Raw genomic sequence first — 16,275 nt, 5'->3', positions numbered from 1 at the left:
GCTCCTCCAGGAGACCCTCCAGATCCCCCCACCCCCATCTCCCTGTGGAAGCAGCTCAGCCACTCACTGACCCAGCACCCACTGGATTTGTGTCTTTGCACAAACCTCTCTGCGCTGATCTTCCAGATTGTGTCTGTCCTCACGCTAGACTGGAAGCCCCATGTGGTGTGGGCAGGACTTCTCTCTGTCCCACTCATGATGTCTCTCCGGCACCTAGTGCAGTGCCTGGCATATAGTAGATGCTCAGTAAATATTTGAGCAAATGAGTCCATAGGAGGGCACAGGACTCTAAACCTGTTATCGTCTGTGCCCAGGCAAGGAAAAGAAGGGTTGGCGGCATGGTCAGAACCCATCCCCCATTCTCCCCCAGCCCACCCCAGCCTGTTCTGCCAGCCCCAGGCCGTAGCTCCCTCCCCAACTCTCCCTCAGTCCAGACTTCCAGCATGCGCCTGGTCCTTCCCACAGCAACCCCTTCCCTTGGGGCTGGTGGGGAAGAGGCGGGAGGAATTCCTGGCCCCGAGTCAGAGGAGGTGCCCCGGCAGGCAGGCGGGAGGCAGCGCACACACGCCAGGGACTGCTCCGAATTCCAGCTCCCACGGGCCGCTGGGAGGCCGCCAGGCAGGGCTGGGGAAGGGCAGGGAGCCCCTCCTCGCAGGAGCCGGGAGGGCACGGGAAGCCTACGGCAGGACAAGGGAAGAAGTCAGCGTGGAGACAGGGCGGGAGGGCCGGCCTGATGGCCCACCACTCCCAGCACCCAGATGGGAAGACTGAGGCCTCCTGACGGCAAACTCTGAGCTCCTGACTCCTCCCAGGCCAAAGACCTGAGGCGGCCAGTAGTGCATGGGGAGAGGGTTGGCTGTGACCAGAGACCAAACATTCCGGGATGAAGCGGGGGCGTTTAAGGGCCGATTAACAGGAGACCCATGGAAAGAGCCCCAGACTGGCCGGGAGTCCTGGGCTATCCCAGCTCTCAGTGAGACCAGGAGGAGGCCCTGCCCCTGGCTGTGCCTCGACGCCCCACTTGCCCAAGGTGGCCCCAGCACACTCAGCCACTGGGAGTTCAGTGGGCAACCGGAGAGGAGCCTCAGGGGAGGGCAGAGCTCCCAGGAGGCTCTCAGCCAGGCCTCTTCTGAGTCCCCTTCCTGTCCCTGCCCCCTCCCCTTCCTGGGTCAGGGCCAGGTGCGATGGGCTCAGGCAGCGGCCCCTCCCCAGCTGTCAGCGCTGGAGCTGCCGCCAACACCCACACCAGCACACCTGGCCTGCCCTGTGCCACCCTGCCACCCGGCCGCCACCCCTTTCCTGGCTCCTCCCTGGGCCCCACCAGCTCTTGCAGCGCCCTCGGCCCATAGTGTGGTATCTCAACTCTGGACAGCTGGATCCAGACTTCCAGAACCACAGTGCCTTTGAACTAGAGAATCCTAGAACGACACATTCTTACAACCAGAAAATTCCAGGACCATCAACTACTGGGATATTTTCCATTCTAGTCCCAAGAATTCTTAGAACTAAGTAATTTCAGGAATGCATATCTTACAAAGATCAGACCATGCAAACTAGGACTTATAATTTTAGGAGCGAGGGTTCTTAATTCCCAAGTAACAATCCCATTGTCCCAGAGGATAGAAGCCCCGTGTTCTTCACACCACCCAGAGTAACAGACACCCAGGAGCAGAGCAAGGCGCCTTGGCTGGGGGCCATTCACAAGGCCTGTACCTTGTGAGCCTGCGCCTGGAACAGAGAAGGCGGGAAGGGACAGGGGAAGACAGAGGGCACCTCTGAGCAAACCGGAGGCGCTGAGGGCCTCTCCTCCAGGCCCAGGGAGGCTCCCTCCACCTTGGCCAGGAGAGAGGAACCGAAGAGAAAAAACGCAGTTGATGCCACAGGGTTTGGGCGGCGGGTGTGTGGTCACCGGGGGTGGCAGGAGCTCTCTCCTTCCTGGCGGGAGTTTGGAATTTTCTCCTGGCAGGAAGGGCCCACCCTCCCAGGAATGGAAAACAATCCTTGGCAGCTGGCCCCTGAGGCGTGCAAGGTCTTTGACAATCAAACGCGATTGTCCTCCCTGCCTCACCCCCAGCACAGTACAGGGGAGAAACCGAGGCAGAGTCTCCATCTAAATCAAGAATCTGAATCTGCCTCTGGCGGATTCCAGTCTTCCCCATCTGTGATCATGGAATGTCGAGCCCAAGAGAGACACAGGGGTGGGGCCAGGTGAGTCCCTGCCAGGGCAGGTGGGAGCTGAGACCAGAGAGGGCAGTGGTTTGCCTGAAGTCACTCAGCAGGCTGAGGAGGTCTCTTATTGGCTCCACTGAGGCTCACTTCCAGGGCCTCCTCCAGGAAACCTTCACAGGCTGCCCTTCCTGAGGCCCCTTTGCCCCTTAAGACTTTCTCAGCCACCGAGCCGGGAGCTCTGGCTTTTTTTTTTTTTTTTTTTTTTTTTTTGAGATGGAGTTTCGCTCTTGTTGTCCAGGCTGGAGTGCAGTGGTATAATCTTGGCTTACTGCAACCTCCGCCTCCTGGGTTCAAGGGATTCTTCTGCCTCAGCCTCCCAAGTAGCTGGGATTACAGGCACCCGCCACCATGCCGGGCTAATTTTTTGTATTTTTAGTAGAGACGGGGTTTCACCATGTTGGCCAGGCTGGTCTCGAACTCCTGACCCCAGGTGATCCATCCTCCTCGGCTTCCCAAAGTGCTGGGTTTACAGGCGTGAGCCACTGCACCCGGCCTCTGGCCCTGTTTTCTAAGTGTTTGGTATGAGTGTCTCACCTTCCTGGCCTGGGCTGTGATGGTGCCTCCCCATCAGCCTGGAACCAGATGGAAACCGTGAGCTGAGGCCTCCAAGCCCCTGCTCCGAAACCTCCCTTTGTCCAATGTAGCCTGGCACTTGCGGGAGGTGGAACCTGTGGCTGCCCGATCCCTTGGTCCCACTGGGCATGGGTATCCCCGAGTTTCTCGCAGCCCTCACCCGTCCATCTCTCCCTCTGCATGCTTGGCCCTCGCTGCCCCGTCCCTGTGGCCACTTTCTCTTCTTCCTCTTTCCTGGCCTGTTCGGCCTCCCCTGAGACCGCCTTCCTCAGGAGTCCCTGCCTGGGGTGGGACCCCTCCCCAGCCTGCCTCCCCAGCCCTCACACCACTGCTCAGCACTGGCGGCCTCTCCCTCTGCCTGGCGTCCCCTTCCTGAGGCTGGCCTGGGTCTCGCTCACACTGGATCTTAGACTAACCCCCGTGGTGAATGTGAGCTGAGGGCCGACTGTGGGTCTCAGCCGCTCACACGCCTTCATTCATCAAATCCTGGCAACAACAGGAGGCGGCCTGTTAATTAAAATTAACCAAGCATGGTGGCAGGAGCCTTAGCATCTCCATTTTTCAGATGATGAGACTGAGGCACCGTGTGGTTAAATCACTTCCTCAAGGTCATGCAGGAAGTGGTGGAGCTGGGAATGGAACCCTGAAAGTCCGCTCCAGAGTTTACCCGCATCCTGTCCTGTTAGGTCACTCTGCCCCAGGGGAAAAGGACAGAAGCACCCAGCCCACAGCTCTGGGGAACCCACGTCTGGAACCCCTGGGCCAGAAACCACCTTGCTCTGCCCCCTCAGGCTCTGAGAGGTCCCTGGTTCCAGAATCCACTGCCCCCCACCCCACAACAGACACGCACGCAGACAGACATACAGACACACGAGTTACACACAGACCCAGACACATGCCCTGGGCCCCGGACCGGCTGCAGGAAGCACGCAGCTGCCCAAGCCTTTTTCACTTCAGCTTTTCCTAAATTTGCTTTGAGGAAGTTGCTGCCGCCTTGGAGTTCTCCCCGGTCTCTCACGAGCTCCAGACCACATCTCTCCAGCCCTCCCTTCTCTGGAAGCCTGGAGAACAGAGACCCGAATAAAGGGCCCTGCCCTAGCGGGAGTCGGGGAGACACGCAGTGACCATGACACAGAAGTGCATCCTGCTGCCGGTGGCAGGCGACAGTGCCTGGAACAGAGGAGGCAGAGTGGGGTGCAGGGTCAGGAGCCCTGGGGCAGCAAGGTTGCAGCTGAGAAAGTGGCCTCTGCAAATTTCTAGGGACGAGCATTGCAAGAATTGGGGAGAGCCAGTGCAAAGGCGCCCGAGGCAGGGACCAGCCTGCCGCATTGCAGGAACAGAGAGGAGACCTGTGTGGCCATGAGGCCTGGGAGGAGCGGGCCCTGTGCACTGCGGTGGCCTGAGCTCTCACTCTGCATCCAGCAGAGCTATGGAGGGTGTGCAGCAGAGGCAGGGTGCAATCTGATGGGGGTTTGTTCGACTCTGGCCACCAGGTGAAGGATAGATGTGAGCGTCAAGAACAGAAGTGGGGCTGGGCGCGGTGGTTCACGCCTGTAATCCCAGCACTTTGGAAGGCTGAGGCAGGTGGATCATTTGAGGTCAGTAGTTTGAGACCAGCCTGGCCAACATGGTGAAACCCCGTTTCTATTAAAAATACAACAACAACAAAAATTAGCCAAGTGTGGTGGCAGGAGCCTGTAATCCCAGCTACTCCAGAGGCTGAGGCAGGAGACTCACTCGAACCCGGGAGACTGAGGTTGCAGTGAGCCAAGATTGCGCCACTGCACTCCAGCCTGGGCAACAGAGGGAGACACCGTCTCAAAAAAAAAAAAAAAAAGAACAGAAGCAGGAAACCAAGCAGGAGGCCAGAGGGGCTTGGGCGCTGCTGTTCCACCAGGGCCATGCAGTCCTGACCATCTGGGTGACCCTGGGCAAGTCACCTCATTCATTCTTAGTTTATGCGTGCCTTCAGGCAATGGGTCTTTCAACAAACGTTCATTGAACTCCTACAATGTGCTCAGCACTGTGCTAGGTGCAGAGGGTACAAGAATAGCAAGACAGACACAACCCGGGACCCAAGGAGGTCACCACCTGGCTGGGAAGATGGACGTGGAGCACAAAGTGGGGAGGGAGAAGCAGAGAGTGCAAAAGAGCAAACATCAGGCAACCCTGATGCAGGTGGGGGTCAGGGAAGGCTTCCAGGAGGAGGTGACATTGCAGCCAAGCCCAGAAGGGCAAGTTGCGGTTCCCATCACAGACAAGAGGGAACGGCATTCCAGGCAGGGAGAACGGCCACACAGGAGCTCTGAGCATTGGCCTCCCGCTTCCCCAAGGGGCTTCCTCTCCTCTACCTCCCCAGGTAGACGAGCCCAGAGGAGCCTGGCTGTGGAGCCCAGTTTCTTCCCCTGTGAAATGGGGGTGACCTTTGTGCCTGCCGCCCCCTTCCTCAGGTGTGAGGAGCAAATGGACCATGCGTGACAAGAGCAGGTGCAATGCCTGGTTCATGGGGCGCGACGAGCCATGAGATCACTTCCCACACCCACCCACCCACCCATCCAGGATGGAGAAGGGAGCCCCCTGGGATGAGGTCCAGTGGAGGATCTCGGGGAAGGCCTCCCACAGCCCACCCAGAAATCTCTCCCTAACTCACTGCCTGCTGTGCCTGAAGTCTCTCTCACAAACTCATTCCGAGGTAGGAGGTCGGACTTGACTCCAGAGGCACAGCTCAGACACTGGACCAAATTGAGGACTAGCTAAAACAGGTCGGGGGAAGCACCTCCCCCTAAGACACGCCCACCAGTGTGCCATATCAGTTTACCATTGCCATGGCAACACCCAGAAATTGCCAACCTCTTCCATAGCATTGACCTAACAACCCAGAAGTTGCCCCCATGTCCTGTAAATTTCTGATAACCCGCCCCTTCATTTGCATATAATTAAAGTAGGTATAAATATGAGGGCAACCCTGCTTCTGAGCTGCTGGTCTGGGCCCACTGCCTATGGGGTAGCTCTGCTCCAGGAAGAGTGAGACCTCTGCTGCTACTGTACACTGTCACTTCAGTGAAAGGTGCTGTTTAACACCACCTGCCCGCCCTTGAATTCTTTCCCGGGAGAAGCCAAGAACCCTCCGAGGTTAAGCCCTAATTTGGCTAGCCCTTTCTTGTCCTGCATCAATCAATTCCTTGGCATCATGAATGCCCACGCTTCCTATTCAGGTTAGCCCTGGCAGGGCATCACTCAGCCTTCACAGACAGCTCAGCTCAAGCCCCCCTCTTTCAGGAAGCCTTCCCTGATTGCTAGAGCCCACAGCATCTCTCTTTGTCAGTCTTTCACTCTGCACTTCCTTTGAACTTTGGAGTCCCAGCCTCAGAGCTGAAAGAGCTCTGAGAAATTGTGCAACCCTGCCCTCCCTCAGCCTGAGCCCCCATGCCACAGACAAGGAAACTGAGGCCCAGACAGGCTTCACCAAGCCTGCACCATGAGTTCTCAGGGGAGCTGGGACAGGACGCCACCCCAGTGCCCAGCCCATTCACTGTCCACTATGCCACACAGCCAGTGCAGACTGGGTTTGCCATTCGTTATTTATTTATTTATTTATTGTATTATTATTATTATTATTATTATTATTATTTTGACACAGAGTCTCGCTCTGTCGTCCAGGCTGGAGTGCAGTGACACAATCCCAGCTTGCTGCAACCTCCACCTCCTGGGTTCAAGTGATTCTCCTGCCGCAGCCTCCCGAGTAGCTGGGATTACAGGCACCCGCCACCACTCCCGGCTAATTTTTGTATTTTTAGTAGAAACGGGGTTTTGCCGTGTTAGCCAAGCTGGTCTCGAACTCCTGACCTCAGGTGATCCACCTGCCTCAGCCTCCCAAAGTGCTGGGATTACAGGCATGAGCCACCAAGCCTGGCCCCATTTGCATGTTTTTAACGAATTATAAAATCCTTCACAGATGCCGAAAGAAGGGAACAGCTATCTCGCTGCACCATGGGAGTTTCTCTGCAACTTGCCCTTTTTGCTCTGCACCGAGAGGTCCCTCCATGAGGGGCGCCTGTGACTCCAGCTCCACCTGCACTGCCGCATGACGCTCCCAGGCCGAGGAGACAACGCTGTGCATGATGGCCTCAGGGCCAGTGGACTTTCAGATGATTTCCAGGCTCATGCTATTGATCAGGTTTTTAAAGATCAAAGTGTAGTGGCCAGGTGTGGTGGCGTCCGTCTGTAATCCCAGCGCTTTGGAAGGCCGAGGCTGGAGAATTGCTTGAGCCCAGGAGTTCAAAACCAGCCTTGGTGACATAGTGAGGCCCTGTCTCTACAAAATAATTTTTTAAAAATTAGCCAGGCATAGGGCTGGGCGCAGTGGCTCACACCTGTAATCCCAGCACTTCGGGAGGCTGAGGCGGGCCGATCACGAGGTCAGGAGTTGGAGACCAGCCTGGACAATATAGTCAAACCCATCTCTACTAAAAATACAAAAATTAGCCGGGCATGGTGGCACACGCCTGTAGTCCCAGCTACTCAAGAAGCTGAGGCAGAAGAATTGCTTGAACCCAGGAGACAGAGGTTGCAGTGAGCTGAGATTGCATGGCTGCACGCCAGGCTGGGTGACAGAGCAAGACTCCATCTCAAAAAAAAGAAAAAAAAAATTAGCCAAGCGTGCTGGCATGCGCCTATAGTCCCAGCTACTTGGGAGGCTGGGGCAGGAGGATCACTTGTGCCAGAAGGTCGAGGCTGTGATGAGCCAGGATTGCATCACTGCACTCCAGCCTGGGCAACAGAACGAGACTCCGTCTCAAAAATAAAAAATAAAAAAAGGTCAAAGTCTGCCAACTCCTGAATTCAAGGCCTCGAGTAAAACAAGCTCACCCAAACAGGGGTTTCATAGGAGTGGCCAATAGGTGCTTCATTCGTCCCTCTGTCCCAGTCTCTTCCACCTCCCAGTTCTTCAGTGAGCACCTACTGTGTGCTGGACCCTGCTGGCTGCCAGGCCTGCCGAGGTAACCCTGAGACAGAGGCTGGGGAGGGGCCATGGTTGGAGGGCAGCAGCTTTGCAGCTCCAGCCTGTTGCCACCAGATCACCCTATTGCCCAAATAAGCTGGAAATGTGAGTTCTGTGTGAAAGGTCCTGACTTAGAAAGGTCAGCTCCCTTTAATTTTCTTTTGCAACTCTGAGGACCAAACAAAGCATAACTGCGAGCTGGGCTGGCCCTTGAGCTGCCAATTGCCAGCCCAGGCAGCTCTTTTCCACGCACCACACCAAGATTGTAGACGGGGACACCGAGGCACAGCCAGGAGGAAGGACGACTCTGGTGGTCCCGCACAGCTGAGGCACAGCAGCCTGGGATGAGCTGGCAGGCTGCAGCTGCCTAGTGAAGAGACTTGAATGCCTGTGGGTGCTTAATAAAGGTTGGTAACGGTGACATATGAATACAGTTGGCCCTCAAGGCCGGGCGCAGTGGCTCACTCCTGCCATCCCAGCACTTTGGGAGGCCGAGGCGGGTGGATCACCTGAGGTCAGGAGTTCGAGACCAGCCTGGCCAACATGGTGAAACACCAACTCTACTAAAAATACAAAAATTAGCTGGGCGTGGTGGTCTGTGCCTGTAATCCCAGCTACTCGGGAGGGTAAGGCAGGAGAATCTCTTGAACGTGGGAGGCAGAGGTTGTAGTGAGCCAAGATTACACCACCACATTCCAGCCTGGGCGACAGAGCAAGAACCTGGATCAAGAAAAAAAAAAAAAAAAAATACAGCTGACCCTCAAACAACACGGGTTTGGACTTGGAGTTTCCACTGCTTTTTTTTTTTTGAGATGGAGTCTCACTCTTGTCCCCCAGGCTGGAGTGCAATGGCGCGACCTCGGCTCACTGCAACCCCCACCTCTTGGGTTCAAGCGATTCTCATGCCTCAGCCTCCTAAGTAGCTGGGATAACAGGCGCATGCCACCACGCCCGGCTAATTTTTGTATTTTTAGTAGAGACGGGGTTTCACCATGTTGGCCAGGCTGGTCTCAAACTCCTGACCTCAAGCGATCCACCTGCCTCGGCCTCCCAAAGTGCTGGGATTACAGGCATGAGCCACTGCGGCTGGCTTTTTTTTTTTTTTTTTTTTTTTTTTTTTTTGGTAGCGATAGGGTCTAGGTTGCCCAGGCTTATCTCCAACTCCTGGGCTCAAGTGATGCACCTGCCTTGGCCTCCCAAAGTGCTGAGATTACAGGCGTGAGCCACTATGCCCAGCCAGATTATCTTAATAACATTTTCTTTTCTCTACCTTACTTTATTATAAGACTATAGTATATAATACACGTAACACACAAAATATGTGTTAATCAACTGTTTTCACAGTCAACAGTAAGTTATTGGTAGTTAAGGCCAGGTGCAGGGTCTCATGCCTGTAATCCCAGCACTTTGGGAGGCTGAGGTGGGCGGATCACTTGAGGTCAGGAGTTTGAGACCAGCCTGGCCAACATGGTGAAACCCTGTCTCTACTAAAAATACAAAATTAGCCAGGTGTGGTGGTGGGGACCTATAGTCCCAGCTACTCAGGAGGCTGAGGAAGGAGGATCTCTTGAATCCAGGAGGCAGAGGTTGCAGTGAGCCGAGATGACGCCACTACACTCCAGCCTGGGCGACAGAGCAAGACTCAGTCTCAAAAAAAAAAAAAGTTATTGAGTGTTAAATTTTTTTTTTTTTTTTTTTGAGACAGAGTCTCACTCTGTCCCCCAGGCTGGAGTGCAGTGGCATGATCTCGGCTCACTGCAAGCTCCACCTCCTGGGTTCAGGCCATTCTCCTGCCTCAGCCTCCCAAGTAGCTGGGACTACAGGCACACACCACCACACCCGGCTAATTTTTTTGTATTTTTTTTAGTATAGACGGGGTTTCACCGTGTTAGCCAGGATGGTCTCAATCTCCTGACCTCGTGATCCGCCCGCCTCAGCCTCCCAAAGTGCTGGGATTACAGGCATGAGCCACCGCGCCCGGCCGGTAGTTAAGTTTTAGGGGAGTCAAAAGTTATACCTGGATTTTTTACTGCATGGGGGGTCACTGCCTCGATCCCCACATTGTTCACAGGTCAGCTGTATATGAATGTGCAATGTGGAGCCAGGGAAGCTGCTGAGGTGGGAGGTCCTGCCTCTGATTAAATGTATGTGTGAAACGCTGGGAATGGTGGTTCCCAGGAAACAAGAGTGAAGCACTGGGCATTGGGCTGGATCTTGTGTCTGTCACTCCAGATCCTCAAGTCGCCCTTTCACCCACTGCTCTGTACCCCAGGATGCTAACTTCTGGGGCCCATATCAACCCAACTCCCTTGCCACTTCCAGCTGGGTTCAGCCATCAGTGTCACCAGCAGAACAGAAGGTTGGGGTCGGTGCTGTGCTGGTAAATGTCTAACAAGCAGCTCCCTGGAGGAACAGCCCTGATCTCTAGTGTCTGCCTATTTCCCTGGTGTAAATACTCCCGCTGTGGGTGGAGATGGTGTCACACATGGTTGGGGGATGACATGGTGTCTTCATCTTAGGCCCTGGTGTAGCCATGCCAGTGTGTCCATAGGCCCCGGGCCATGGGGGAAGATGGCGTGGCGTGTCAATGTCCAGGTGTGTTCCCAGGTGCTGGCAATGGGGATGAGCTGGGGCTTTCACACCAGCTGGTCCTCCTCTGTGCTTGGATCCCCATCTATCAAGTGGGGGGTGACAGGCAGCTCCTTGCTGCCCCCTGTTGAGGGGTTTCTGTGCAATAAGGCACACAGTCCTGCCTGACCCAGTGCCTGGGGCCAGTAAGTCTTCAGTAACAGCGGCCATGGTGGTGACCATCGCCTGGGTCCCTGCTCATGCCCCGGGCTGGCTGACCAGGCTCAAGGACGGCCTGGGGTGGAGGCCTGCTGGAGAAGCCCACTGGGGAGGAGACAGCGCCCAGTAGGATGGGGAAGTTGGCGAGGCAGCTATCTTTAGTGCCTTCCCTCACAGCCGTTTTCCTCTGCCAGGCTAAGCGGGACTCTGGTGGGGACCGGGTGGGGAGGGGTCACTTCTCCATAGTCACATGAAGCCCAGTGACCTGGAGGCCAGCTGTGCAGGCTCAGGGCCCAGCGAGGGTGGGGCTGGCTGTGGTACCAGGCTCCAGGAGACCTCATCCATAAAGAAGCAGGGGCCCACTGTAGGAGCCTGGGAGAGGGTAGGGGGCAAAGGAGCATTGGGGGTCGCAGTGGCTGCTGGGAAACAGTGTCCCTCCAGTCCTTGCCCAGAGCTTTCGCAGCCCTCCTGCACCAGGGCAGCGTGGTGTGAATGGTTGTGCGCTCGTGTCTGGAGCCTGGATTTTATATCCCCACCTCACAGCTCCTAAGAGTCTGACCTCAGAGACTGTGACTTAACCTTGCTGAGCCTCAATTTCCTCCCCGTGAAAACAGAAGTGATGCCAGGCTCAGTGGCTCACACCTGTAATCCCAGCACTTTGGGAGGCCAAGGCGGGTGGATCACCTGAGGTCAGGAGTTCAAGACCAGTCTGGCCAACATGGCGAAACCCCGTCTCTACTAAAAATACAAAAATCAGCCAGGCCTGGTGGCGCACCTGTAATCCCAGCTACTCAGGAGGCTGAGGCAGGAGAATCGTTTGAACCTGGGAGGTGGAGGTTGCAGTGAGCTGAGATCGCGCCACTGCACTCCAGCCTGGGTAACAGAGTGAGATGCTGTCTCAAAAATAAATAAATAAATAATAAATAAATAAGGTAAATTTGGGCTGGGCAAGGTAGCTGAACGCCTTTAATCCCAGCACTTTCCGAGGCTGAGGGGGGAGGATTGTTTAAGCCTAGGAGTTCGAGACCAGCCTGGGCAACATGACCCAGTCTCTACAAAACATACAAATATTAGGCCAGGCACGGTGGCTCACGCCTGTAATCCCAGCACTTTGGGAGGCCGAGACAGGCGGATCACGAGGTCAGAAGATCGAGACCATCCTGGCTAACATGGTGAAACCCCGTTTCTACTAAAAAATACAAAAAAATTAGCCGGGCGTGTTGGCGGGCGCCTATAGTCCCAGCTACTCGGGAGGCTGAGGCAGGAGAATGGCGTGAACCCGGGAGGCGGAGCTTGCAGTGAGCCAAGATCATGCCACTGCACTCCAGCCTGGGCCACAGTACGAGACTCCGTCTAAAAAACAAAAATACAAATATTAGTCAGGCATGGTGGCACACAACTGTAGTCCTAGCTACTCGGGAGGTTGAGGTGGGAGGATCACTTGAGCCTGGGAGGTCAAGGCTGCAGTGAGCTGTGATCGCACCATCGCACTCCAGCCCTAGGCGACACAGTGAGACCCTGCCTCAAAAAATAAAAATAAGGTAACTCTGAAAGAGTTGAGTACAAACCTTGGCACACCGTAGGTGCCCAACAGATGTGCCCTCTCCTCCCTTGAACCAGCATTCATTGGCTTTACCGACCCCTGGTAGCCTAGAGTGAGGGTGAAGAGATGTCTGGGCTCACGTCCCAACCCCACCAATCATACAGTGTCCCCGGGCCAGTTATTCATCCACAAGCCCCAGTTTCTTACTGTAAAATGTGATCGTAACAGAAGCTGCCTCAAGGAGTGAGCCTGATGACTTTCTCTGTGTGAAATGCTCAGTGCCTAATACAGAGCAAGATGCTCACAATTATTGCTGCCTGCTGTCCTGCGCACTGCCTTGACCTGTGAGTGCTGCTGATTGTGGGTGAGCAGCTGGTGAGGTTGGGCTCTGGATGGTTCCTGGATGCTCCCTTCCTCCCTCACTCTCAGGCCCCTGGAGTTACCGCAGCGCCCCATATCTGTGGTTTCACTTTCCTTGGTTGCAGTTTCCAGCAGCCAGCCACAGCCCGAAAACATTGAAGAGAAAATTTCAGAAATAATTCATAATTTGACATTGCATGCCATTCTGAGTAGGGTGATGAAATCGTGCAGCGATGAGCGTGACTCATTCCTCTGTCCAGCGTCTCCGCACTGCAGGCGTTCCCGCCTGTGAGTCACTTTGTAGCCCTCTTGGTGATCAGAGAGAAAAAGCCTAATCCACAGAGGGTTCGGTACTATCCGCGGTTTCAGGAATCCACTGGGGGTGTTGGAGGGTAGGCTCGCTGATAAGGGGGGGCTACTGTAATTTCCTGCCTCTCGTGAGGTTTGCATCAGGCCCGTCTCCTGTCGGTGGCCTGGACTGGGCTCCTAAGACTGCTCCTGAAAGGGAAAGGGACTTTGGGCTCCTGGGAACTGCCCAGGAGGCAGGGCAGGGGGATCCCCAGAAGCTGCAAGTAGCTGCATTCTCAGCTATGGGGTTGAGAACCAAGGGGAGGAGGGTGAGCTGCCAGCTGCATGGGGCTGCATCTGGGCAGGGGGACAGAGAGCAGCATAGACCCCGCCAGCAAGGCTGTCCATGAGGATCTAGGCAGCGAGCAATTTGGGGTGAGCCCACAAGGTGACGGCCAGCCGCCCTCCCCTCCACACTCCGTGGCTGTCCCCAGGTGAGCCGAGCCAAGTCCCTGGCTCCGTCACACCTTTTAAGGCAAAGGCAGCTCCCGCCACCACCTCCCTGTTCCCACTTGCTCAGAAATTCCCAGCAGGTATTTTTTCTTTTTTTCAGGAGGAATGGAATGAGACTTCTTGTTCTGTCACCGCAGGATTCCGGCGAGACCTGTCTAGGGGTTCTGGTGAGAGAAAAGCGTGACAGAAAGCGCATGCCAGCAGGCACTTGGAGATGTACCCTCGGTGACATGCACAGGCAACGGCAGTCGCCCCACCCACCACAGGCCTCCGCTCGGGACAGCCGGGCACACGCACAATACAGACGAGGCCCAGAGACGCAGAGACCTCCAACAAACCTACTCCATGCTAGGGAGACAGGAGATCCAGCTGGGAACGAGCCCATATCATGAAGCCCCTCCCTCAGGAGCTCATACGGGAGCCCAGGAGCCTTGTCCCACCCCAGGGCCTTTGCACTCACCGTTCCCTGCCGGGAGTGAGTGTTCCTGCACAGGGCTCCACGGGCAAGATCCTTGACACCTTTCAGATCTGAGAGGCCTCCCCGACCCCACCCACATGACTCCATCCCAGTGACCTATTTTATTTCCTCACAGCCATCTTCACTATTAAACTGCCTCTTTTCTTGACAGGATCTTGCTCTGTCACCCAGCCTGGAGTGCGGTGGTGCAATCATGCATGGCACACTGCAGCCTTGACCTCCCAGGCTCAAGCGGATCCTCCCACCTCAGCCTCCCAAGTAGCTGGGACTACAGGCACGTGCCACCACACCCAGCTAACTTTTAAATCTTTTGTAGAGACAGGTCTCACTATGTTGTCTCAAACTCCTGGGCTCAAGCCATCCTCCCATATCAGTCTCCCGAAGTGCTGGGATTACAAATGTGAGCCACCACACATGGCAGGCAAGGAAGGGCTGTGGGGCTGTCAACAGCAAAGGCTCAGCCCCAAGTCAATCCAGGCTGCCCGTGAGAAAGGCTTTCTGTGCATTTGGGCACATGTGGACAGGTATGGGTGTGATGCCAGCCTCCACTTGCAGCCTGCAGGTGTGTCTGTGGTACTGGATGCCTGTGTGTGTGTCCTGAGCCTGGGGGCAGATAGACAGACTACCCCTACGGGCCTTTGTTCTTTGCATCCTGTCATCCTGGCCATACCCACAACTGGGTACAGAGCCCTGGACAGGCAGCAAGGCTCGGCCAGGACATCTCAGACCAGCAAACCCTTTCCTTTCTGGGCTGGGTGGGCAGCGGGGCTCCAGGCCCAGCCTAAGGGATGGGGAAGGGAGGGGACAGGCTGGGACCCCTGCCCACTCAGCATCCCCACCAGGACGAGATCTAACCAGGGAGACTGACAAGAGGCAGCACCCAGGAGACCAGGCAACCAGGTCTCACACCTGGCCCTGCCACTAAGGTGTCTGGTGGCCTTGGGACAACAGGTCCTGACCCATTCCAGCTGTGCACTTGACTCCCATGACTATGGGGCATCCAAAGACCCTGATGCAGAAAGGAACACTGCCCAATCCAAAACCCCTAACAGGGCCCTCTTGCAGGGCACGTGCCGCACTCACCCCCTGGTGGCTCCAACCTGAAGTGCAGCTCCAGTCACCTAGGCCCAGGCTGCAGAGCCAAGGATGGGAGGGGCTGCAGGAAGGAGGGTTCTGCCTTGAGACCAGCTGCCTCAAGCCAAGCTCAGACGGGGCTGGAGACACGCAGGGTGGAGACACACGTGGGGAAGGTTCCTGCTGCACACAACTCAACTCTGACCTGGCCCTGCCTCAGGACCCACGTGGCACTTATCCGCTCTGCACCTGGATGACTTCAAGTTTTTTTTTTTTTTTTTTGAGACGGAATCTCGCTCTGCCAACCAGGCTGGAGTGCAGTGGCGCAATCTCGGCTCACTGCAAGCCCCGCCTCCCGGATTCACGCCACTCTCCTGCCTCAGCATCCCGAGTAGCTGGGACTACAGGCGCCCGCCACCACGCCCAGCCGACTTCAAGATATTTTAGTGCTCCACCCCGCACCCTCAGATCCACAGGGAGGCAGCGACAACTTGGGCATCTCCCCACCTGTTCTCCCGCAGTCCCACACACGCCCGAGCCCACAGGTGCACCCTGCACGCTGATCCTCAGATCACAGCTATTGCCAATCCATCCGAATAAACAGACTCAGACACACAGTTAGGGCCCCGGTGACTAGCAGGCCTGCCAGACACCGCTGGGTGGACAGTCAGCTGCCGCAAGCTGGGGACTCTATCCACAAATAACTCAGTGAGGGATGGAGTACAGCACAGCGCCTGCACACAGCCACAGCACCTGAGTCTGAGGGAGCAGCTTTGACGGCATCAGGGAACCTATATTCCACACCCTGTACTGGTAGAGCCCAGGTGCAGCTTGAGCAAAGATGGGGAGTCAGCAAGTGGGTCCAAGCACCAGGGTCTGTGCTGGGTTTCACAGAGATCACCCGGCTCCAGGCCAGGTCACAGGGGTCAGCCCAGAGCCTGGAGGCTTCCTTCAGCTTACAACAGCAGCCTCACCCCAGCATCCTGGGCTCCAGGAACTGAGGGCAGCAAGCACTCAACATGCAAGTCAAGAAAGCAAGTAAGCGCCCAGGGGGGCTGGGGTAGAGGGGCCATCTCCAGTGGGAACAGGGACTGCACCAGCCAAGTCCCAGAGGGCAGACCCCAGCCCAGAGGGGACACAGCCCTCTGCCACACATTCCAACTAGGCTTCCAGCTGCCGAGCCCGGGCAAGTCCCTTAACCTCTGTGCCTGTGTTCATGTTCTCCCAGTACCAGACTTGGGGTGCAGATTACAAAAGCACCTGAACAAGCCTTAACTGGAAGCCACCCTTCCCTGGATTAATTTAAAACCAAATGAACTTTTTAAACAAGTAACAGACCCCAGGGTCTGCCTGCACATCAGCATCAAAGGCGCCAGGGAACATCCAGGCCTCCTTGTCTCCTTCCCTGTCTCCACAGCACTGGCATCA

This window comes from Nomascus leucogenys, chromosome 7b (assembly GCF_006542625.1).
Source record: "Nomascus leucogenys isolate Asia chromosome 7b, Asia_NLE_v1, whole genome shotgun sequence".
Classification (NCBI taxonomy): Eukaryota; Metazoa; Chordata; class Mammalia; order Primates; family Hylobatidae; genus Nomascus; species Nomascus leucogenys.
This window is presented reverse-complemented; position numbering follows the sequence as displayed.